The 25,606-nt window shown below is 48.2% G+C and overlaps 1 protein-coding gene across 4 annotated transcripts in view; it reads left to right on the plus strand.

The window, feature by feature from the left end:
* The first annotated feature begins 13,246 nt into the window (after positions 1-13,246).
* Ncald (neurocalcin delta) overlaps positions 13,247-25,606 on the plus strand; it is a 346,834-nt gene continuing 334,474 nt past the window's right edge. The window contains exon 1 of one of the 4 annotated variants that reach the window (XM_075961176.1): positions 13,247-13,371. The gene's annotated coding sequence lies outside the window, so the exon portion shown is untranslated. The other 3 variants (XM_075961171.1, XM_075961170.1, XM_075961177.1) reach the window with 3 other exon arrangements.

Below are 25,606 nucleotides of genomic sequence, written 5' to 3' on the forward strand. Positions count from 1 at the left end.
TCTAGATCAGGTTAGCCCATGGGCATGTCTGTGGGTGTTGCCTTGATTGCTAACAGATGTGGGAAGATCCAGACTAGAAGTTGGTGGTACTGTTTCCTCAGGTACAGGAGTAGAGGTGTGAGCTGAGCAGGAAGCACACACATCAGCCCTCTCAGCTCTGTGGATCTGATGTGATTTGTTGCTCCTGCTGCCTTGCCCTGCCTCTGGGTGATGGACCATGACCTGGAGCTGTGAGTTAAAACAAAGCGCTGCCCTGAGTTGCATTTTTATCATGGTGTTTTATCATAGCAATGGAATCCAGATGAGGGCAGCAACCTTATTTAGAGCACATGGCTAGAGATCCAGGATTTCCTCTCTTTCTTTGCCCCTTCTGACTTTCTAGACTTTGAGAAAATATAGTTCATCCTGTCCTTGCTCGGAACTCTGCTATTTCTGCTTCCTAGTTCCTGCAGCATCTACTTGAAATACTTCCTGTCTTAAAACAGGGAAGTGGGCACGACTTCTTGCAAGGACAATTTAACTATAATTATCTCTTTTAAATACAGACTCCTCTTGATCAGTGATTTAATTCTGGGAACTTGTCCTGTCAATTTGCAATGGTCGAACAGTTATGGCCCCACAAATTCATGTCAAGAGCTAGTCTCCAAGGTGATGGAATTAGGAGCTGAGCCCCTCTTGAGTGGAGCTGGTACCTGTATAAAACAGGCCTCCTGGGAGACCCTTGCCACCCACCATGGGAGGGCACAACAGCAAAGCATCACTTATGAGCTGAGATATATAACCTTATAGATCTAAATTCTAAATCTGCTGGTATCTTGAGATTGTATTTCTCAATTTCTACAAAATTTTTATGATCTAAAATTATATAGTATTTGGTATCTTGTCAGGTAATCCTGAAAAGACAAAAAGAAAGGATTATCATGTATGTGCTCAAAGATGTATGTATGGAAATGTTTGTTCAGCATTGCTTATAATAACAAAAAGCTTAAAACTTACACACCCACTAATTAGGAGTTGATTAAATACAATGCGCTAGCAAGCACATCCTAAAGATTCTGCAGCCACAAAGACTAAAGAACAACTATGCACACTCATATAGAAGTGTTTGCACGCATCCTGCTGAGCATGTGTGGAATGCAGAGTGTCATTACAGAATTCTCACGTGTAGGATGACCCAGTCAAAGAATTTTCCTAACTTGTTTTTGACACACTTTTGTCTTTTCTAAATTTTGTTTTTACCACATTCAAGTATTTCTCAGTTTAAAGCAATACAGTCTCCACTTCTGGTCATGGTCAAGAACAAAGACTGAATCTTCCTTCTTGGCTCAATTGTCTAACATGCTAAGATATATGAACAGAGCTCTCTGGACATAGGACAGTAGCAAGCACAGGGGAAAAAGGAACTAGGTGAATCAGGCCTGGAGAATGTTCCCACCCAAGCCCAAGAAACCCCGCTGAGGCCCAGTGGTTCTCCGGTGGAGGAGAAACAGGCAGGAAGTGGGAAGTTACTATGGTGACTAGAACTTTTAAGGCTGTCTACCTGAGAGAGAAGAGCTGAGGGAAGGAGCGATCGGGAGGTCAGGAGAGAGTCCCCTGGAGACTTTTAAACATGTGTGCTGAAGAAGAGGCCGGGAGAGAATAGCATCAGCAGACTGAAGAAGTGGCTTAGCGTGCCCCAGACAGGCAGAGAGTGGTTCATACTCCTCCAGTCCGGGCGGGAAAGCTTTGGAGCACAGGGAATATTCAAGAGCATCAGTTTCGGTGGGAAAGGCTGCCTGTGGCTTGCCAAACAGTTAAGTCAAACTGTTGCCAGTTACTGAGCTTCCTCTGTTGTTGATGGTATTTTTTTTCTCTTTGACTTTTTACTCTTTTGGGGGGCCCACCACCCAGCTAGGGGCCTCTTCTTTTCTTGCTCTTTCTTTCTTGCTCTTCCTTTTCCTCCCAGATGTCTCCTCCTATTTATCCTCTCTGCCTGCCTATCCTGTCTCTTGCCTTGCTATTGGCTGTTCTGCTCTTTACTAGATCAATCAGGTGTTTTAGACAAAGTAACAGCTTCACAGTGTTAAACAAATGCAACATAAATGAACGCAACACATCTTTACATCATTAAACAAATGTTCCACAGCATACATGAATGTAACACACCTTAAAATAATAGTCTGCCACATTCATCCTCACAGGAAACTCGAAAATAGTTCGAAACTTGAAAATAGTTCAAAGAAATAGGGAGCTATCTAATAGAAAATAGTAAAATTCACAATGTCTGACAATCAATAAAAATGATCAGTCATGCAAAGAGCAGAAAGTATAACTTGAGAATAAAATTAATCTCGATAAGGGGACCTGGGAATGACACGGGTGATGGCAGACAAGGCTATTGCAACAATCATTATAAATTTATTCTGATGTGTTTCAGAATGTGAAGACTACTTACGTCAAGGAGCTACATGGGGAAATGGAAGCTGACCCAGGAGTAAACTTTAGAAATGTGCTATGTAATAATTAGATTGGATGCCAATGGAGACAGGATAGTTAAATCTGATGGCGTAGGAATAGAAAATATATAGAGAGAGGTATAGAAAGGCAGAGAGACAGAGAAAACCAGGGTGCTCTATTGTAAAAAATTAACAGAACGCCATGGAACTATGCAACAACTTTATCTGATGTAGCATACATGCATTTTATGTTTCTAAAGAATGTCTGTGGGAGGCTATTTTAAGAAACAATGGTCAAAAGTTTCCCAAGTTTGATGGGAAAAGCATTGTATAGATCAAAGAAATGAAATACGTTTCAATCACAAGAAACACAAAGAAAGACACACAATGTCTTATCTTCATCAGACTTCTTGAGACCAGTGACAAAGAGAAATGCTCGCAGCCACCGTGGAAGAGAGACACAGTGAGGACCGGAGCCTGAGGGCAGGCATCTCCGGGAAAGCCAGAATTTAGAAGACAGTGGGACTTTTCCACGTATTCAGAGACCCCACACTTCAAACTGCACTTGCAGCCAAAATAAACACCAGAGTAGAGGTGAAATCGACTTTTCAGACACATGAGATGTGCAAGCCTTCGTTAACAGAAGACCCTCATCCCAGGAAATGTTAGAGCAAGTCCTTCAGGCAGATGACAACCGAGGTCCAATGGGAATCTGGGGACACTTAGAAGCATGAAGAGCAATGGAAATGAGAAATATAATACTCATTTTTAAAAAGTCTTAACATAGAATTGTTTAAATAAAAATAAAGCCATTTTATTGTGAGTTTTTTCCCCCTCATACATACATAAACAGAGCCTCAAATACTTAGAGCCAAGAACTGATAGCACTCCAGGGGCAGGTAGACAATTTAAGGTACATTTGCCAAAATCCTCCCCAAATACTTTTCCAGTTTCTTGAAATATCCTCTTTGCCCAACAAGCACTGTAGAAAGGACCAGGCTGCTCAAATCCCACACATTTGGTGACTTCATTTTCAAACATTTCAGGATTTTCTAAGAAAACGTTCTGTTGTTGACTTCAGTTTAACCTGTTCATACCCAGAGAGCAGAGAAGACATCTCAATCTTGGAAAGTCATTAAAGCTTGTTTATAGTCAAGGATCTGTTATGTGCCCTGTACACCTGAAAAGAATGTTCACCGTGTTGCTCTTGGGAGGTCAATGAGATCAGATCAGTAGTGTTATCCAGGACCTGTGTGTCCTCGGAGAATCTCTGTTGCATGGCAGGTTGAAGTTTCCAGTGTATTCTAGGGTGTTCCTGCTGCAGGGCTGAACCTGTGGTCTGAGGCATCTGGCCCACGATGACTAGAAATACGCCTGGCACCTAACTGTAAATTGCAGAGCATTCCAACTTGAACTTGGTAGCTGATCATGCCATGCTACCATGAACGCATGGACAGGTATGCTCTTGTGACCTTAGACTTCCAGCGGGAGACCTCCAGTGTGAGACCGAGGGTAATAGTTTCATCATTAACTCAGGGGAAGTTAAGCTTTGGCTACCCCAAATTTACAATCGATCAGCCTGCTTAAATCTCCATTCAACAACCACACTTCCTGGTGCTTCCACTTAAAAAAACATAAATGTTTTTTATATGAAACAGGCTTCATCATCATCATCATCGAGAGAGAGAGAGACAGAGAGACAGAGAGAGAGAGACAGAGAGAGAAGGAGATTAAACAGTTTATAAAATCACAGAGTCCACCTGTAAGAAATGATGGTTTTGCAACTCCAGGCTGTGTTAGCGACTTCTCAAATCCAGACACGGGCTATCTAGGTATTTTGTTACATAGAGTTACTTTGTGAAGTTAACCATCATCCCCGGTCAATAGATACAATGATCAGCCAAAGGAAGGAGGCGATGTCTCAGGACATCATGGTATCTAGCACAGAAGTGGGACTCTGCTAGGCTTTGAGCTTTGCTTGCAAAGTTTTTACTCAGAAGTGAAAGCCAAAGTTTTTAATTTGCTAGAATTTCTTAAAATAATATATCCATTCAACTTCATCCCTTTAGGATTTCATATAACAGAGTTTAGCCTCCAATACCACACAAGGACTGGTTAACTGCAAAGTTTTGAAACTCTGTGGACCTGAAGCTCTTAACGCCGGGAGAGATAAAATGAAATGTCCCTCGATCAGAACATGACAGGGAAAGGATTGTGCAATGTGCCTTTTAAGTGGAAATAAAAGATGTGATCTGTCAAGAAATTTGTATTGAAATCACGGGGGAAGAAAGAGAAGCATGGATTCATCTTTCAACTGTAAAGAAATGAGTGGCAAGGCCAACCCAGTCAGTGGCAGAACGCAGTGTGAGAACATCAGTGTGATTTGGGGTTTGGTAATTGCTTTTTGTGAATGCGGTTCAGAATATTTTATAGCTATTCCATTTATTTTGATTGATTCTTAAAGTTTAGCATGCAGTAGTCCCGGAACCCAAAAGAAATTTCTTCTACCTTGAAACTGAAATAAATTTGCCCCATTGCCATCTCATTAAGCGAGGCTACAGTATGGCCTTTCTGTGTTTGGACAAAATTATAAACATGTTCTACAAATGCATTGAGGTGTGGCTCACGGAAACTGTAGTAAAGAGAGACTAGTTCAAAAGTGCCCTTAGAAGAATAATCTTTATTTTGAAAACCTGTATGTGTGTGGTACACGTGGCACATCTCTTAGGGAAGAGCTCATTTAAGAAGTAAAATAAATGCTTTTTTAAAAAACATAAAAGTTGTTGAAAACTAAAGAAAAAAAAGCCCATATTTTTAAATTATCAGATAGAGCCCAGAAATAAAAGAAAATAAAGCACAGAGGACAAAAGCAGAGTTATTGTGACCGGCTGAAATGGGAAACAGGGACAGGGACTGGGAAAATCCAGACAACATTCCTGCTCCTCCAGTCTGCCTTCAGCCTTGCTGAGCCACAAGAAGACTGAAGAAAACTCCCTTTCAAATCACTGTATAAAGGAAAGAAATGAAGGCGAGAGACTGAGGCAGGGCATCTTTTCCAACAGTCACATGCTTCTGTCTGCCTAAACTTGGATGCTCTTTCTCGCTTTGAGCCTTTCCCCCCCTAAGTCCTATATACCCTTCAGGATGCAGCTCCAATCCCATTTTGTCTCTAAAGGTCTTTTCAGTGGGATGTGATATCACTGTCCTATAAGGTCCAATCACCATATATCATGTTTATTTATGTCAATAAGCTTGATATTTACTCATTTATTATATTTCAAGATGGACTTCTAACTCTCATCTAGCCAACAGTGACCTTGACTTCTCATCCGCCTTCCTCTGCCTGGGGGGGGGTTGAAATCACAAGCGTGCTCCGGTACACTCAGTTTTCTGTAGGGTCAGGGTTGAATCTAGGTACATGCAGACACATTAGACCTTTAACAATGGAACCACACCCCCAGCTCTACCTCTTGTTGGCTATTCCATGTGATGAGAGAGTCTGTAGGGATGCGATGGGGGATGAGACCATCAGGTAAGCGCTCTGTCCTTTGGAGAGCATCTCTAGTGGCAGGTGGCAGTGAGGCAGAGGAGAGAAAAGACGGCAAACAACACAAGGCGCCAAGGGGCTTCTCTTGTAAATTCAAAAAGTGACAACTTGGAAAAATCACCAAGTGTTCTAACTGCTGAGCCATTTCTCCAACCCCATGATTATCAATCTTAATAATGATCCACCTGTAGCCCTGAGTCCTTCTGTTCCTGGGGATGATGGGTGGACTATCTATGGGGCTGTTAATACGCCGAGGGCTTTATTATGATTGCAGACCCAGTATCTCCAAGTGGAGACATTGCTGAGTCACCAATCTTTTCAAATCCTGCCTTGGCTGTGGGGTAATAGCGGCATCTTTCCTGGGAGGTTGGGTGAAGATGAAGCGTGTTGATGTGTGCTGTGTGCATCGAGTGTCCAGGACACACAGCACTCGGTTTTTCCTAACCATAAGACAAACGACATGGGACCAGGGGGTCGTCAGTCAAGGCATTTCCCCAGCATGCATGGGGCCTTGATTTTGATCTCCAGTCTTGGGAGATGTCTACAATGGAAGTGTTCTCAGACACCTGGTTGGTTCTTGTCACATCTTCCAGCTTGTGGGATATATCTATCATTTCCTTCTGTGGTATCTTTTCAGATGAAACAAGTACTCATTACCAAGTTAATCATTGATTGTTATGGGAAGGACTAATTAAAAATAATTTATTAGTTGTTGTATTTTATTAGCAAGGAAATTTAGAAAAGCAATCAGCTGTTGGAAGTGACTAGTCTGGATAAGAAGAGGCAGCCATGTAGGTTTAGAATGTGGTCGATTCATGTCCTAGTCAGGGTTTCTATGGCTGTGACAAACCACTGTGACCAAAAAGCAAGCTGGGGAGGAAAGGGTTTATTCAGCTCACACTCCCACAGCACTGGAGGAAGTCAGGACAGGAACTCAGGCAGGGCAGGATCCTGGGGACAGGAGCTGACGCGGAGGTCATAGAAGGGTGCTGCTTACTGGCCTGCTCCCCATGGCTCGCTCAGCCTGCTTTCTTATAGAACCAGGACCACACTCTCAGGGATGGCACTGCCCACAAAGGGCTGGGCCCTTGCCCATTAGTTTTAATTAAGGAAATGTCCTACAGCTGGGTCTTATGGAGCCACTTCCTCCACGGAAGTTCCCTCCTCTCAGATGACCACAGCTTGTGTCAAACTGACAGAAAACTCGCCAGCATAGTTCAGTCCCCGGTATCATAGAAAAGAAAAACAGTGGTGGGGGTCCTTCCTGTCCTGTGGCAATGAAGAGTGGGCCAGGAGTCCCGTGCGGCACTGGAGGATACTGCTTCTCAACAAAGTTCTTCCCACCCCTCCACTCCCCTCAGCGGAGTCATCTCCGTGGCTTTGTCAGCGTGTCCATTGAGAGTGGGCTTCAGCTGTAATGGAACGAAGACATATTATTAAATATAGGCATATTGGATGCAGGAAAAACCCCATCACTGGAGTGAAGGGTGTACACACATGATCGTTTCTGCTAGAAGGAGGAAGAGAGATCTCATAGAAATGCGGTCTTTTTCCAGTGGCTGTAAGAGGGGAGTGTGGACTTGAGAGACAGTGAGAGAGTGCTAAGTGGATAACAGGATCAAATTGTCTCAGGGGAGAGACAAATCCTGAGGCTGCATAACCAGGGGACACTCCTTGGGGGGCAGAAGCCAGATGGGCTGTTGGGTGGTCCTGAGGGATGGCAGGCTGACCTACATCTCAGGGGAGCTTGCTGAAGTTCTAGGCTGGTCAGTCTTCTGCAGGGGTCTAGGTGTCATGTGCCCCCAGGACGTGTGTGCATTGCCCTGGAACACAGGCTTAAGGAGTCTTCCCTTTAGGACTTAAGGTTGGTGAGGGTGGGTCTCAGTTTTGATTTCTGTGTATAGAAGACCCCAAACTCTGGGGCAGTTACGCTCCTTTCTCATACTGTAGTCCTGAACCATAACACCACTCTGTGTCCTACACACTGTTGCGGTCATCAGTTGTCAATTTGCAATGAATTTTTTTAATAACAAGTGAATCAGAAGCTGAAGGCCTTGAGATTGTCTTCTGTGAGCAGTTGGCCCTTTGAAGTCTTTCATCTTTCTAGCTGATCAATTTCAAAGCTTGAAGATGAGGAAGACAAGTGTTTGTCTCCGAGAGCAAGAGTGCTGTGTGCGAAGACAAGAGTCTTTAAGAGCGGTGCACAGCTTGCGATGTTTTAGTGCTTGTAGTCAATCTGTCTGGCATGGAAGGAAAGCAAACACATGTCAACACGTGTGCAGAACACAGCAAGTTGACTCACAGGGCTTGAGATCGGAAACAGTGAAGGAGAAAAGGCTTCTAGTCTGGAGGTCTCCAACACGCACTGGAGACTGGGATGACCTGTGGGAGCATGGGGTGTGCTTATGAACCCTGACACTAAACATGTACATGACACGATTTGCTCCTCCCAAGGGAGACTACCCAAGGTGCTCACTAACCTGGCCAGGGCAACTCTAACATCTGGGTGTTATACTTTGTAACCAGGCACCTCTTTTGTTTTACCGCACTCCAGTTCCACCTTTCCAAGTGACCCTGATCTCTCTCTCTCTCTCTCTCTCTCTCTCTCTCTCTCTCTCTCTCTCATCTCTGTCTCTGTCTCTGTCTCTGTCTCTCTCTCTCTCTCTGTGTGTGTGTGTGTGTGTTTGGAAGTCTGATACCAACAACTCCAGTACAAACTGAAATCACCCTTGCTAGGGTGGCATCTTCAGGAGCCAGGGACATCAGCTGAGATCATTGTATCATTTTCTCTGGGCCTCTACATCTGTGGCGTGTGGAGAATGGTTAGTGTGGTGTAAGGTAGTCTTTCTTCTGTCAGACTGAGAGTCCTTTTGCTCAGGGCAGTGAGGGCAGCAAAGAGTCCAGGGCTGTCGTTAGGGAGCCACATGGCACCTTTCCCAACATCTTTGCTTATTTACAGGACTGTGAACACCAGGAGTCCTTACCACAGAACATAAAGAATTTACCAGAGATGCTAATAGTGGGGTTAGCATTTTAAATAGTACCTAATACCTGCCCGGTATCTGAAGGAGGGATGCCCCGCTTGCCTGTTTCACACTATTGGTGAGAATGTAAGTTGGTTTACTCCTGATGAAAAACATTATGAAAGTTCCCTTGCAAACTTAAAGCAGAATGACCATCTAACCCAGCCTAAGCCTTCTGAAGTTATGAAGCAGTGTGTTGCAGAGATGCCCGGACTCCAGTGTGGGCTGCAGCCCTTGTCAGAGCAGTTCTTAAGGAAGACTTCAGAACACTCTGGAGCCGATATATGCACCCATCAGATGACTGCAGAAAGAAAAGGTGCTATGCATGTTTATAACACAGGATTTTTCAGCCTTTAAAGAAAGGAAATGCCATTTATGACAGCAGGGATGACGTCAGAGGGCAGTATGCTCGGCGACATGAGCCAGGTGCATGCAGACAGAAGCCACATGTTCTCACTTGCATGTGTGAGCTAAACAATCAGGCTCATGGGAACAGCGAGGAGGACAGTGGCCACAGAGGCATAGGGGTAGGTGCAGGGAGATGAGGGCCAAATGGTATAAGCTGAGTTAGGCAGGAAAAGGAAGAATAATTTCTTTCCTGTTGCGCTAGACAGCACAGCATGGCCTTATGCTACAAGAGGTATTAGATATTAAAAGGTAATAAGAGAATGGATATCAAATGTTTTCACTGTAAAAATGGTGTTTGAGGTGATGTCTCTGTTAATGAACTGGATTTAATTATCCCACATTGTATTCATAAATCATGAAATCTCTGTGCACCTCATAAATAAATGTATGTACCAACACTGTGGAGATACTGAGTTCCACTTCCACACCACCCAGGAGTGCTGACGAGGTAGTAGCCTGCACCGGCTTGCCTCCTCCACCTTCCTAGGTGTTTGGAGTGTCAGAACAATTGACTTGTTTTTTTGAAGCCCACTGAAATTGAGGGGATTCAGAATCACCATGGAAACAAAACCCTGAGCAAGTCTGTAAGGGCAATACTAGAATGATCTAACTGCAAAGGGAGACCCGTGTGTGAACAGCCTGACTCCAGGGCCTGCGGTCCCAGGGAGAATAAAAGGAAGATGAGCATGGCACCAGCATCAGCTCTTTCTGCCTCTTGACTGCCGACACAATGTGACTAGCCACCTGACATTCCGGCCGCCATGCCTTTCCTGCCATGACAGGCTGTTTCTTAAACTGTGAGCCAAACAAGCCTTCCTTTCTGTGAATTGATTTTGTTAGGCATTTCATTGCAGCAAGGAGAAAAGTATCAGAAATCAGCACCTGTCTTGGGTCTTCCAACCTCCCCAGTGGGGTTCACACAATCTGCTGAGTTGAGCCCTTGGCAGGTGGGAGAGACAGGGACGAGCAGGAGGTGACATAGCCCCCACCCCATTCCTGCTCTACTGCTCTCAGACCAGGTTCCCCGCCCCTTTCTCTCTCCTCTGTGGTGCTAATGCCTAATGCACATGCTCTGCTCTTTAGAGATTCCCAACCAAGACATCCTTTAAGCTCTGGCCACACTAGCTTTGTGTTTCCGAATGGGTTGTGGTTCCGCTCTCCCTCCAACTGAGACTCTGCATGCAGGAGGCAGAGGTAAGTGGATTCTCTGAGTTTGAGGCCAGCCTGGTCTACATAGTGAGTTCCAGCCCAAACTGAGCTATGTAGTGAGAACCCATGTTAAAAAATAATAATAAAACAAAAGGAAGAAAAGAAAGAAAAGAGGAGGAGGAAATGGAATATTGATACATTACAGCAATGAAGAACCTTGAGAATGTTATGCTAAGTAAAAGAAGCCAGGCACAATTTCATCCATATGAAATGCCCACAACAGACAAATCTATTTCTATATAAGGAATGAATTAGTGACTACCAGGGGCTAAGGATTGGAAGCAAAAAGCAAATATGAGCTAACAGGTATGAGATCTCTTTGGATGGGAGGGTGTGGATAAGATTAACTCTAAACTTGATTGTGGATTTGGTTATATAATTCTGTGCATCTATGAAAAAAATGCTTAAATGAGGATTACTATGGCATCGGAATAACTCTGTGCCCTCGGAGCTGTGTCCCTTGACTCCTGGTAGAAGCCTGGAAGCTCAGATGTTATTGAACCCTGTATACCCCACATCTTCTGCATGTCTCCAAGCGTTGCCATAGACCCAGTCAGTGACCCCATCCATGTTTTATGCCTGTTGCCTCCTCTTCCTCAAACTTCCGGCACTGTGGGGCAGAAGGGGCCACACAGGGGCTGTGACACTGGTGGCACTGACCTGACAGGTGACTGCCGAATTCTGTCGACAGCCTGGATACATTGGGCAAAGGACCGGCTTTTCACCTAGACCTCAGAACAGCGGCAACCAAAAACTTACATAGTTCATTCAACACTTTGAGGCTGGGTTGACTTTGACTAGAGGAAGCAAACCTCAGATAAGAAGGGACTTCTTCACTGCATTCCAATAAAGCTTTTTTAAAAGTCAAAACCACAAAACCATTAAATAATTACAAACTGGATAAAAATCTCTCTCTCAGATGAATCCCTGCTTCGGTCATAGCCACCTTCCATCTGCCTGTGCTGTCAGAGTTTACTGGGACCACAGAGGCCACAGAAGATGAGCTGATGACCAGGGGACATTCTGTGGCCTCCAAACCCTTCTTTTTGCTTACATAGCTTGAAAATACCTTGAAATAAATTATTACTTTAAAATTAGAAAAAAAAGCACATTAAAATGAACTTCTGACTTCTTTGGAAAAACTCAAACCTAAACTAAAATAAGATTAAAAAAAAAAGATGGTCACACCAGACATGCATTTCTCACATGGAAAAATGAGGCTGCCCTCTTCAAAACCATGGTGCCTTGCTTCGTTTGTTTCTGTTGCCATAGCAGAATTACAGAGACTGAGTAATTTGTAAAGAAAAAGGTTTATCTTGGCTCTTGGTTCTGGAGGCTGGAAAGTCCAAGACACAACTGCCTCCGTGAGGGCCACGTGCGGCTTCAGCGTATGGTAGGAAAACCAGAAGGGCAAGAGGTGCTAACTAGAAAGCCAGGGCTCCCTGACCCATCCTAACCCCTCCCAGTGGGTCCCACCTCCCAAATTGCCACACTGCCTAGCAATTGCAGTTGGAACAAACTTTTGGGGAACATCCTCAAATCATAGCAGTCCCCATCCCCCACCCCGCCCGTCTGCCTCTGTAAACCTACCTTAGGTCACAATTTCATCACCTGTTTTAATCTCTAGGGACATTTGAGTTTGCAATAGCGGCGGAGACCTTTCCTGGCCTCAAAACTGTGTTTTAGAGTTGTCTCGGGTTCTGCTTTCTGATTGGCTGATCCTATGGTGACTACCAATCCTATCTGCACAGCTGTCTTGTAAACACATCCATGTTGGATCACAGCCCTGAGTCACAGAATCTCTTGGGGTGGGGGTGAGGTCCAGGACTAGTTTTTAAAAATTAAAATTAAACAAACAAGCAAACAAACAATCCAATTCCAGGTGACTCTGGTGCTTGTCTAAAGTGTTGGGTTTATCGCTAAATCCACTCTAGACAAAGATTTGAATTTCGATTTGCTTTTCAATTTAACTGGACCCAAGGAATAACAGTTTTGGTTAGAGGAACTCTTTAGCTGATGTTCATTAGCATATGTGACTGCATGGACCTAAAGTGTCCCCTGTTCTGCATGTGTGTGTGCGCGTGTGTGTGCATGTGTGTGTGTGTGTAAGTGTATGGGCAGAGGCTAGGGGTCAACCTCAGGTGTCATTCCTCAGGCACTGTCCACCTGCCTGTCTCTCACCGGCCTGGGACATGCTCTTTAGACTGGGTTCCTTGGCCATTGAGCCCCAGGAATCCGCCTGTCTTCAGCTCCCAGTCAAGGTGCACAAACCCACACCACCTCCCCCGGCACTGGATCTGGTGGGGGAACTGAGGTCCTCAGGTTGGCCTGGCAAGTCCTTTCCTGGCTGAGATATCGCCACAGCTGGTAATGTCATTTCTCTCATCATAATATGGCTGCAGTCTTGCTAACACGCATGGCCAGGTCACTGTGCTTTCACTGCTCCGTTATTTTTAGCTGAGTTATTTTTGTTTGTTTGTTGTTTTAATTAAAGAAGAGTCACCTGGGTTGCCAAACAGGAGAAGTTACAGTGGCTTTTTCCGGAGGTCATGAGTAGCCAGCGCAACACGAAGGCACCCGACAAATACAGGGTGAACGAATTGTCAAGACATTTGGGGCTCACTGTCTTCAGATGGAGAGGCTGGTGACATCCAGCAGTGTGAGGGTGTGTAAGGGGCCCCTTCGCTGTCCATCTGTGCTGAGGTTTTGCTAAGCCATCGCTTGACAGAGATATCCGAGTAGAGAACAGGTCAGCGAGAAGGAGAAGTCATCCCACCTCGTGGACATATGGGTGCCAGAGAGGCTTGTTTTTGTGTGTGTGTGTCGGTTGGAAAAGGTTCTCGAGGATTCCTTGAACATACTGAGAGATGACAGGGACGCCATGCCTACCATTGCAAGCTTGGGAGAGATTCTAGGTTGAATCTGACCTCCCCAGCCCTCCAACAGATAACAGATAACCTTTGGAGAGTGCTTGACTGGAAGCCTGGGTGGTGGGCTGGGGTCCAAGGCAACCCGGGCTGAGGCCGGAGACTGCACCAGGGCAAGGCGGGGCTGCGGCTGCACCTGTGCCTCCCAGCTCCGACTGGTCCCCCTTACCCGGGCTGCCGAGCCCCATCCCACGGAGAGGCCACGGCCGCTTTGGGGAACGGTCGGCGAGAGTGGCTGGGGAGGGGGGCGCGGCTGCGGCCGTGCTGTCCAGGGGGAGGCGGGAGGAGGGAAGGCGCCGCCGCCTCGCCCGTGGCGACACAGACGCTGGGAGCGGCAGAGGCGGTGAGTCGCAGCGCCTTCCCTCCGCTGGCCCGGAGCGGGAGCCGCAGCTGGGCGGGTTAGCTGGGGAGCGACTGGGGAAGAGGCGCTCTCGGGTGCAGAGGGAGCAGGGGATGCAGGTGATCGCGGAGCCCCCAGCCCCGGGTCCTTGCTGCTCCTCCCCAGGTGCCACCCACCTTATCAGTGTCAACCCCCACGCCGGCGCCTAGCAGGGACCAGCAAGCTTTAAGCCCTTAGTCCCCCGCCCTCCGCCAGGCTGGTGGCTGGGGAGGAGAAAGCAACTTTGCAGGGGACCCGGCGTAGCGCGCTGGCTCGAAAGGGGGCGTTAGCGAGCCTGGCGGTCCGGACAAGTATCGAGCATCCCCACCCGGGACCAGGGGCGTCGGTATCGGCCCGCGGCGGGCCTGCAGGGTCGGCAGTGAAAAACCGCCGCTGGAAGCCTTATCCCGAGGTGGGTGGGTGGTTGGGGAGGGGGCTGAGGACTGCGCCAGGCGCCGCTGGAAGCTGAGGCAGCGATCCGCTGCGTTTTGGAGCCAAAGATTCTCATGTGTGGCCCTCGCGGGGCTGGGGAAGTGTGTGCTGGGAGAGACGCGTTCGAGAGTTTTCAGTGCATACCGATTTATTTTTAGCTTTGGAGAAGCAGGATGTGCAAAGTGGGTTGTATCAGCCCGGGAGGGGCAGGAGGTCTCCTTGTCCGCAGGAAACAGTATACAAGTTTCTCGTTGCAGATGCTTGCTCTAACTTTCATGCTGGGGAGGGGGGTGCGGAGGAGAGGTACGGAGAGGGAGAAGACTCCGTTTGACTCTTCCTGAGGGTGGGTTTGTCGGAGGCCACAGGCCAGGATGGCTAGGGAGATGCTGTGTCCCTAAACGTCAGTCCCCCACGGAAGATGCAGGTTCCATTCTGCTGGCTACTAGTGTGTCACACAGAAGCTGGGCTGCCAAGGTTCAGCTCTCTGAGAAGGAAACCACACAAGCCTCTGTTCAAAGTTTTCCTGGTGCTGACTATTTGAAAAGAACGTATGGCACTGTGTTACCAGGAGCAGGGTTGCTGGCGGGCACGCTGCGAGGGGTATGGGGGGGGGGGGGTTGGTGTGGCGGGCCGAATAGGCAATGTTCCTGAGGGTTTGTACTCTAACTGGGAGAGGCTTGCGTTTCATGGCCAAGGCAATGATGCCAGGGACTGCAAAGGAAGGCGGGTAGGATGGAGTGGTGGAGAAAAGATGAGAGGGGTTCGCACAGATGCGAGGGTGGGGTTGGGGTAGAGAAGATGTAACTCAGTATCCAGACACCCAAGGCAACACCCCTGTGGACGTTCCCAGCTGGCTCTGCAACCAGACCTGATAGATTTGAGTTCTGTATCAGACCAGAGCAGTGCCTACCCACCAGCCTCCCTTGGCCTCTTCTGTGGTTCCTGACGCAAGAAGGAAAAGGAGCTACCTCAGGGGTGCTGTGCCGATAAGATGTAGCCCTCAAGCCGGGTGGTTAGGTAGGGAACAAGTGAATGTGACCCTTGCTTATTTTTGTGGGTGTTGATTGATTTCCTTCTTGCCTGAATTGCTGCGGTTGCCTTTCCAGCTGCCTCGTTGGTCCCAATCAGAACCTCCTTGCTTCAGTTCATTCTCCATCCCGTGGACAGTCATTCTGAAAACAAAAATCTAAGCCTGTTTGTCTGGCTGATTTCCTCCATAGGAGTCTCAGAAGCTTTCCAGAAAAAAACCCTGACTCCAAGAACACACACAACCATGCTCCATCTCACCACAGCTTCTGCACCTCCGGGCGCCCTCCTTCCTGCCAACTCTTGTATCTCTTGGATCTTGTATCCCAGATGCTACCACAGGGCCACATCAGAACCTGGGCACACCCCTCCCAGGTGGCTGGCCTTGTTTCACGCAGACACCTCTTCTCACTCTTCACTGTGTCAATTTTCCTGCCTGCCAGGACCGGGGAAGAGGTGAGGTGGGGACTCTGGGTTTAGAGAGATGTTTGTTGAATGAATACATTAATATCAGTCAAGCAAAATTCAGTCTCTTTCACTCAAGCCAGAATTAAATATGGAGAATAATAAAGAGGAGAACTAAACACATCTTTGTACTTAATAATTCATTATCATAAAAGCATCAGAGAGTGCTGGAGATTCAAGAGAGGGAATGCCACTTTAGTCTTCCATGTGTCCTTTCGCTCTCTCTTCCCCTCCCTTTCTCCCTCCCTCCCTCCCTCCCTCCCTCCCTCCCTCCCTCCTCCTCCTCCTCCTCCTCCTCCTCCTCCTCCTCCTCCTCCTCCTCCTTCTTCTTCTTCTTCTTCTTCTTCTTCTTCTTTTCCTTCTCCCTCTCCCTCTCCCTCTCCCTCTCCCTCTCCCTCTCCCTCTCCCTCTCCCTCTCCCTCTCCCTCTCCCTCTCCCTCTCCCTCTCCCTCTCCCTCTCCCTCTCCCTCTCCCTCTCCTTCTCCTTCTCCTTCTTCTTCTTCTTCTTCTTCTTCTTCTTCTTCTTCTTCTCTCTCTCTCTCTCTCTCTCTCTCTCTCTCTCTCTCTCTCTCTCTCTTTCTCTCTCAGGATCTTAAGTAGCCCTAGCTCCAATTTGTTTTGTAGCTGAGGCTAAGCTATGGACTCACACTTCCCCCTGCTTCCGTACACCACATTCTGGACTCACAGACATGAGCTACCACGCCAGGTCAGAGGCACCATTGTGAGAGCCAATTATGAGATTCCAGCTGTGAGAGGCAGATGAGCCACCCCAAACTCCTCTCTGCTTAGCTCTCCCATAAGCCTGGCCATGGGGTGGAAGCCTGTCTCGCAAGCTTGAGAAGGGTAGGGCCATGACCAGCCTGACCCTCTAGTCCAGTGGTTCTCCACCTTCCCAGTGCTGCAACCCTTTAATACAGTTCCTCGTATTGCAGTGACCCCCCTACAACCATAAAATTTTTCACTGCTACTCATATTCGCCACTGTTATGAATTGTAATCTGCTGTGTGACTCCCCCCCTCCATGGGGTCATGGCCCACATATCGAGAACCACTGCCGTACCCCCTCCCCTCGAGAGTATGGTTTTCTTCTGGTGTGGGTCTCAGTGACTCCGATGAAAATAGGAAACCTCCTGTCCTTAAATCTCGCCATCACTTTTCAGGTGATCTGATTGGTCGTCTCAGGGTCAGCGTTCCCAATATTCCACTGTTGTCCACAGGATCCTGCAGGGAGCTAAGACGGCGCCTTGTTTTCTGCAGCCCTCCAGGCTGGCTTCAAGGCTTAGCAAGGAGCTTTAACCAAAAGCTACGTTTTCCTGTATTTAAAGGGATGTGAATAAAATCAAGCACAAAGAAGAATGTTTGGTAGAGACTTCCTTCTTCGTGGAAAAACTTGGCCAGCTGCGAGGCTGGAGCCAGACAAGTGGGTTTCATTTTGCATGTCATCTCTAATTGATTGGTAGTGACTGCCTAGAAAGATGGGGCCAGGCTCAGCAGGAGAGGGGGCTGTGGTCAATTAGTGATTTCTGTCAGGGAATGGGATTAGGAGGTGGTGACAGCGTTTGTCCTCATTCTTCCCATCCTGGAGGATGTCATGGGAGGACAGCAGAGGCAGAAGTCAGGGACAAAGTGTGGGATCCCTGCACGAAGGCAGGAACTTTCCCCTGCAGTGCTGAACAGACACCACAGATAACACATTTTCTGGGAACCGCGTGTGTTTTCATCTTTGCAGAGCTTCCCCCACCCTTGAAACATTAAAACTTTCTCTTTAGATTTATTTATTTAATCTTAAATAATTAAATGTTTTCCCGCATGTATGTCTGTCTCCTGCATGTGCGCTGGGGCCTGAAGAGGTGTGAAGAGGCGTTGGATTCCCTGGAGTTAATGATCGGCCTGAGTTGATTCCGTGTGATAGTGGGGACCAAACCTGGGTCTTCTGAGAGAGCAACAGGTGTTCTTAACCCTTGAGCCAACTTTCCAGCTTCAGAAAACCTTATAATTTTGTTGTGTGAGGAACTCCCAAACCCCGACTATTTTTTCTATTTTATTTTACTTGTATGGATGCTTTGCCAACGTGTGTATGTGTAACATGTGTGTCAGAGCCCCTGGATCTGGAGTTGTGACTCCAGCTTTGGTAGCAGGATCTAGTGTCTGGCCTGTTTTGATTTGTTCTCTTGGAGCTAGTGGCATTTTAAGCTCCTTGTCACTGTTGGAGAGCTGGAGGAGCCCTTACACAGTCGGGGTTTATGTCCAGGGAGGAGGGAGCTCCTCCCTCAGCACTGCTCACAGTGGCTTGCTCAGGTGTATTATCACATCGTAGATCCTGTTTAACTAGTGAGCCAGAGGCTGAGGGGCAAGGCTACTTCTCTTATAGAAAGCGGAGGTCACCAGGAGACAGGGCCCTGAATCTTGGACTGCACACAGATGCCGTCTAGACTCTTCACAGACACCCACTGTCTAGACTCTTCACAGACACCCACTGTCTAGACTCTTCACAGACACCCACTGTCTAGACTCTTCACAGACACCCACTGTCTAGACTCTTCACAGACACCCACTGTCTAGACTCTTCACAGACACCCACTGTCTAGACTCTTCACAGACACCCACTGTCTAGACTCTTCACAGACACCCACTGTCTAGACTCTTCACAGACACCCACTGTCTAGACTCTTCACAGACATTCACTGTCTAGACTCTTCACAGACATTCACTGTCTAGCCTCTTCACAGACACCCACTGGCTAGACTCTTCACAGACATTCACTGTCTAGACTCTTCACAGACACAGATGCTGTCTAGACTCTCCGCAGACCCATCTAGACTCTTCGCAGAGTTCCCCTCTCCAGATAAGGATTGGCAGGATTCAGCAACTTGCCCAATGTCACGTGGCTGCAAAAACAGTGGAGTTTGGGGTTGAAAATCACAATTTATGCACTTGGAAACACACACTTATTACTTGTGAACAAAATGTTCAAAGGGAGTTTGCTCTGGATCCAACCTCTCTGTTTCTGAAAAGATGGCTCATCCACTTCAGTAAATAGAAAGCATCTCCTGGCTGGAGAAAGTGAGAGAAAGAAGACAGAGCCCCCTCTCGCTCCCCGGCTGGGCTTTTACTCAAAGGATGCTTCGGAGCAGTTGCAGGCATGCTCAACACTGTGCTGGGTTCTCAGGATGCAGGCCGAACCGGCTCTAGTTCCCGTGTTTGTCACTTTGTGGTGTCACCAAATACCTAACACGGGTAACTTTAAAAGAGGAAATGCGTATTTTGCTTCATTTCTGAAGGTTCTGCTTAACCCTGGGCACAACACTGTGGGAGTGTGTGGCAGAGACTGTTCACCTCTGCACAGGCAGGAAGCAGAGAAGGGGAAGAGAAGGGGCTAGGGACAAGACGCCTCCATGGGCCCACCCAGTGATTCACTTTCTCTAGCTCAGTCCCTCCCAAGAAAATTCACAGACTCTCCACACAGCCTTCCCAGCTGCGGACCTGCACCTTAACATGTAAGTCTGTGGGAGACCTTTGCTATTCGAACAGTGCCATCTTCCTCCTTTTAATTCATATAGGGAAGGATCATCACAAGATTGGAGTACGGGGCAGGGCTCATATGATGGGGACAGCGACCTTTTATTTATGGTAGCCCCAGGAACACGGCTTGTGTACTAGGTGAGGAAAAAATATATATTGAATATATTAAAATCATGACTAAATGTAATCAGTATAAAACTTGCTATTTTAGCCATTTTAAGGGATGAGTTTTGTGTCACTGAGCACATTTGTGCTACTGTGCTCTCCCCAGAGCCCCTTGCTCTTTCTTAACTGAGGTTCTGGGCTTATTCAGCAGCCTTTCCCATTCTCCTCTGCCCTCTGCCCCTGACTACTCCTTCCTCCTTTCGTTCCTCTGAGACCGAGTACCTCAAGGACGCTGTGTCCTTGGCACTGTCCCCCACACTCACCTTTCGGGCAAAATGCCCCCAGGATTACCACGCTGTGACAGCTGTCAGAATGTCTTTCCTTCTCAAGGCGGAATGTACTCCATCACCTGCATCTGGCACCTGTGGCTGTCTGTTTGCCTGTTGCTGGGCACAGGTGTGTCCGTCTGTCGCTGTTGTGCACAACACCACTATGAACACAGCCGTGTAGGTGTGTGTTCAAGTTTCTACTTTCAGTTCTTTTAGCACTCAGAACTGAAATGGCTGGATCACATGATAGTCTATATTTAATCTCTTGTAACTTCCATGCTGTTTTCCACGAGGCCTCCATTTCACACGTCCTCCGGCAGGGCAGGGCAGAGGGCTGCGGGTTCTCTCCAGCTGGCCATTGTTTTCTTTTGTCCTCATGGGTGTGGAGGGTCGTAGCCTTGAAGGCAGATGAGGAGCAGGGACAGACCTTTGAAACTGGTTCTGGAGACGTGGGGAGCCACTGGATGTTTGTGACCCTGAGAACAGCATAATCAGAAGTCTCCTGACAGGGAGGGGAAGAGAAATCAGGCTGCAGGAGAGGGAGGGGCTTTCTCCACACCTGCGTGACCGAAACCTGGCATCCCTGTCCTGTGTGGTACTGAAGTTGGGAAGGGAGGTCAGCACGGCACTGTGGTATTTTCCTCAGACATGATGACTAGTTGTTCACGGTAAATACCTACTTGAGTCTTAAGTGTCGATTCAATTATTCCGGCAAACTCTATCATTTATCTACTAGGGTTCCATAATGAGGCACACTTGAAGGGTGGCAGGGACGGAAGCCAGCTGAGGTCGATGGACTGTTTACACAGGTGTGGGTATGGTGTGTGTGTGTGTGTGTGCCCTCGTGCATTCTACCCAAGGGGGCTGCCACAGCAGTTTCTGGAAGTGCTTTGAGAGTCAAGCTGATGGGAGAGCATTTCTTAAGGAGCGGAGCAACGCTCTTCATCCTTGCAGAGAGGTCCGTAGTCCGCGAAGTACCGGGTCACTCTTGTTCCCACTCTCCACTCTCCTGCCTATGGCACCTCCTAAGTGGCTAAACTGCCCTGAAGCCAGGGGCCAAATGGGCTTGGGACCAGGGTGCGGCTTGTAGGGCGCAGAAGGTAGGAGGGAGGCAGGGCACCCAGCGGTGGAGGGACCTTGGTAAAATGGCCTTGGCCCAGTGAGCAATCCCTTGGACTGGGCAGGGAGTCTCGCAGACAATGGGAGCAACAGGGACATTTCTCATTCTTCCAACTGGCTCTGGAGTGGCAGTCTGTCCCTAAACTCCGGTGACCTTAAGTCTGGTGTGGTCCTGGTAGGTCCCCTACCCCTCCACACCCAGGCATGGCTGGGGGCTCCGCAGCCCGAGCGAGCTCAGAGGAACTGGGTATTAGCATCACCAAGGGCTCCTTATTCTGCATTGGGGGAGTGGTTAGTTGCATTCTGGGACGAGATTGAGGCCCCTGTGCACTTAAAACGACAGCCTTAGGTGACTCAGAGTTCCCAACCCTGCTGCCTACAAACGTGAGGTCATACACGAGGGACGGAGCTGAGGCTTGTTCCTGCGTCTGTGGGACAAACTGCCGCAACTGGGCACCTCCACACGGTAGACACCAGTTCTTCCACAGCCGCGGGAGCTCTATGTCCAGAGACAGAGGTGTTGCTGGGGGCCCCGCCTCTCTAGGTACTCAAAGAGAATCCGTTCTTTTAACTGTGATTGATGCATCTATTCCTGTTTGTTTACTTAGAGATGGGGCCAGTGGGAGATAGAGGGGTGAGGGGGGGGATTTCTCTCAGTCCTTCTGATGGCTGTTGTCCTCACCTGCCCTGCTGTCCTCTCCTTTCTCCTACAGCTCCTGCTCTGCCCTCCTCACCTCCTCCTACAGCTCCTGCTCTGCCCTCCTCACCTCCTCCTACAGCTCCTGCTCTGCCCTCCTCACCTCCTCCTACAGCTCCTGCTCTGCCCTCCTCAGCTCCTCCTACAGCACCTGCTGTGCCATCCTCACCTCCCCCCTACAGCACCTGCTCTGCCCCTGCCCTCCTCACCTCCCCCTACAGCACCTGCTCTGCCCTCCTCACCTCCTCCTACAGCTCCTGCTCTGCCCTCCTCACCTCCCCCTACAGCACCTGCTCTGCCATCCTCACCTCCTCCTACAGCACCTGCTGTGCCATCCTCACCTCCCCCTACAGCACCTGCTCTGCCATCCTCACCTCCCCCCTACAGCACCTGCTCTGCCATCCTCACCTCCCCCCTACAGCACCTGCTCTGCCATCCTCACCTCCCCCTACAGCACCTGCTCTGCCATCCTCACCTCCTCCTACAGCACCTGCTCTGCCATCCTCACCTCCCCCTACAGCACCTGCTCTGCCATCCTCACCTCCCCCCTACAGCACCTGCTCTGCCATCCTCACCTCCCCCTACAGCACCTGCTCTGCCATCCTCACCTCCCCCTACAGCACCTGCTCTGCCATCCTCACCTCCCCCTACAGCACCTGCTCTGCCATCCTCACCTCCTCCTACAGCACCTGCTCTGCCATCCTCACCTCCCCCCTACAGCACCTGCTCTGCCCCTGCCCTCCTCACCTCCCCTACAGCACCTGCTCTGCCATTCTCACCTCCCCCCTACAGCACCTGCTCTGCCCCTGCCCTCCTCACCTCCCCTACAGCACCTGCTCTGCCATTCTCACCTCCCCCCTACAGCACCTGCTCTGCCCCTGCCCTCCTCACCTCCCCCTACAGCACCTGCTCTGCCCTCTTCACCTCCCCTACAGCACCTGCTCTGCCCCTGCCCTCCTCACCTCCCCTACAGCACCTGCTCTGCCCCTGCCCTCCTCACCTCCCCTACAGCACCTGCTCTGCCATCCTCACCTCCTCACCTCCCCCTACAGCACCTGCTCTGCCCTCCTCACCTCCCCCTACAGCACCTGCTCTGCCATCCTCACCTCCCCCCTACAGCACCTGCTCTGCCATCCTCACCTCCCCCCTACAGCACCTGCACTGATCCTACCCTTCTCACCTCCTCCCTACAGCACCTGCGCTGACCTTCGTTCTTCTCAGCAGAACCAAAGCACAATCCTTGAAGTCCTGCCTCATCTAATGGACTCAGCAGCTCTGGACTGGGCTTTGACCACACCTCTTGCTAATGCAGAGCAGGAAGTGAAGCTGTTATGATGAGTGCTTTTTCAGGACCAGCTTCTGGGCAGGGCTGGACAGTCTGGTCACATGCTTCAGCTTTACATTACTGTAATCAAACATCTGGATAACCCGTTTAAAAAGGAAGCAGGCATATCTGAACTCATGGTTTAAAAAGGAGGCAGGCATATCTGGACTCATGGTTTTGGAAGTTTTGGTCCATTTTCATGACCGTGAGTCCGTGGGGAGGCAGCGTGATGTTGGTGACAGAGGAAACTGCTCCCTTCTTGGTGGCCTGGGAGCAGGGGTGAGGGGGGAGGAAGGGGTTGGTCGCAAGATCTCCTCCAAGGGCGTGTCCCCAGGGACTGCTTTCCTGGATCTGACTTCCAGGCTCAGTAGTGATCATGTATCATGTTGGAGATGAAGAGTGTTTATTGGTTAAGCGTAAAGTGTTCCCGTGATTTAGCCTTCACCTCAGGACCAGTTGGAAGGGAAAGGGACACAGAGTGACATCCAAGGCAGACGATGCCATAGTCACCTGGATAAGTGGGACAGAGGAGAGTTTTAAATACGTTTTTAAATTTTGTCGACGCACTACGCTTTGGTGTTAGTCTACCTTTGGTTTATGAAATAGTTAGACTTTAAAGAGTGTTTTATTATTAGCAGATGTGGGCACGTGCATGTGGGAAGGTGTGTACGCCATGGCATACCTGAGGAGTGCAGAGGGACTGTTACAAGACTGGTTCTCTCCTCCTATTTTTATGTAGGTTTCGGATTTGAACTCAGTCCTCGGAAGGCAACCGCTTTGACCTGCTGAGCCATCTTCCCAGCCCAAGTATTTTTTCCCTCATTTAAAACACTTTATTTTTTTCACTTTTTGAGATTATAACACAAATACACTATCTTCTCTTTTCCTTCTCTCTGCCCATCGCCCCCTAAATTACCTCCTGCTTGCCTTCAAAGTCATTGCCTCTTTCTTTAAAACATTTTGTAAACGTTCATTCATTTTTTTAGTGTGTGAATATATGAATGTGTGTGTGTGAGTGTGTGTGCACTTATGTGCCACAAGGCACAGCATAGCAGATGTGGGGGTCAGAAGAACGTATCAGTCTCTCCTATCACGTGGGCTCTAAAGATTGAACTCAGCAGGCAGCAGGAGCCTTTATCAGTTCAGCCACCTTGTTGGTCCCCAAATATTTGAAAGAACATTTTTCTTAACAGATTGTTGGCCCAAAGTTGAGGCAGTAATGGCTTTATTACCTCTATCTTATTTTGTATGTCAGACTTGTTCTGTGTCTGGCTGGCTTCTCCCCAGGTCTCCTGGTGACTCCACCCTTCTTCATTCCGGTGTTCTCTTCCTGCCCAACTATTGGCCATTGAGTCCTTTATTATATAGAGACACCTTATGATCTTACTAATGTACACTTGTTACTTATTAATGACGTTTCTTTCTGTGCCTACTCTTTCTTCTTCTATATAGTCTTTTAATTAATATATTTTTATAATAGTGATAATTTTTGTTCAAGAGGTAGCAAAAATAGATTTAGATTTATATATGCTTTTCTAAACACCTTCATATTTCTGGTTGTCTGGGTGACATTTGCAAGAGGCTGTATGCTAATCTGCTTTTATTAAGGCAGAAATATAGTGGGAACTACTTTTAGACCCTTTTATATCTCTTCTTTTTCTCCACCAGACCACTTAATTGTTTTTATTTTTTCTGTTTTCATGATCCAAAGGTCGTGTATAGCTTCCTTCCTGTCAATCTCATTTGGGGTTTCTTTCACTTTATAAATTGACACGGGGAATCCATCCTTCCATTCAGGGTGGTGCATGTGTATTGATGCCTGCTCATTTAGTTTGTGGATACTAATGGTCTTTTCCTGGGTTGTCCAGATCAAGCTCAGACAAAAGTTATTATTATTATTATTATTATTGTATAAGATGAAGGCTTTGTGCGGTCTGTGGTGTGTAATCACAACACTTGGGAGTTGAGCGCTATGTAGGCTGTCTGCAGTGTGTGGCGGGTGAACACAACCCCTGTGTAGGGTGTGCAGTCTGCGGGGGGTGAACCCACCCTCTGGAGCCAGGCTAACCAGCCCTCCCTCTTTAGTTCTGCTACTTAGAAGCCGTGAGGCCCCACGGAGCTTGATTTCCAGGAGTCCACTGTAGCAATAATAATCCCTGCCCATGGGCTGTTCAGAGGACGGAGAGGATGAGGTGGTGGGTTTACCATGAAGGGCAAGGCAGGATGTCTCAACCATCGGCAGCATGCTGCTTCTCTTTAAGGTCAGAGCACAGGTGACCATCATTTTATTCTTATAAATTAAAGAGACAAATCTTGGGCTTGCTGTTCTCTTTAGTGAAATGCTTTAGTTTGAACAAATCTCTCAGAGAATTTCTTTCCGTGGTCAGCATTCTCGAGTGTGTTTACGAATGCACTGAAATTAAAAATCTCTATCTTACTCCTGCACTTTAAGGAACATGACCGTGAGGTTATCATGCATGATTCCAATGTGTGTGTGCATGTGTGCACACGTGTGTGTGTATGATTTATGTGTGCACGTGTGTAGTGTGTGTGTGTGTGAAAATGTGTGTCTCTGTGTGTGCTTGTGGAGACCAGAGGTTACTATCAGGTGTCTCTCTTTACCACTCTGCACCTTACAAGGCTCTCACTGAACCTGGGGT

The sequence above is a fragment of the Microtus pennsylvanicus genome, chromosome 2, assembly GCF_037038515.1.
Source record: "Microtus pennsylvanicus isolate mMicPen1 chromosome 2, mMicPen1.hap1, whole genome shotgun sequence".
Taxonomy (NCBI): Eukaryota; Metazoa; Chordata; class Mammalia; order Rodentia; family Cricetidae; genus Microtus; species Microtus pennsylvanicus.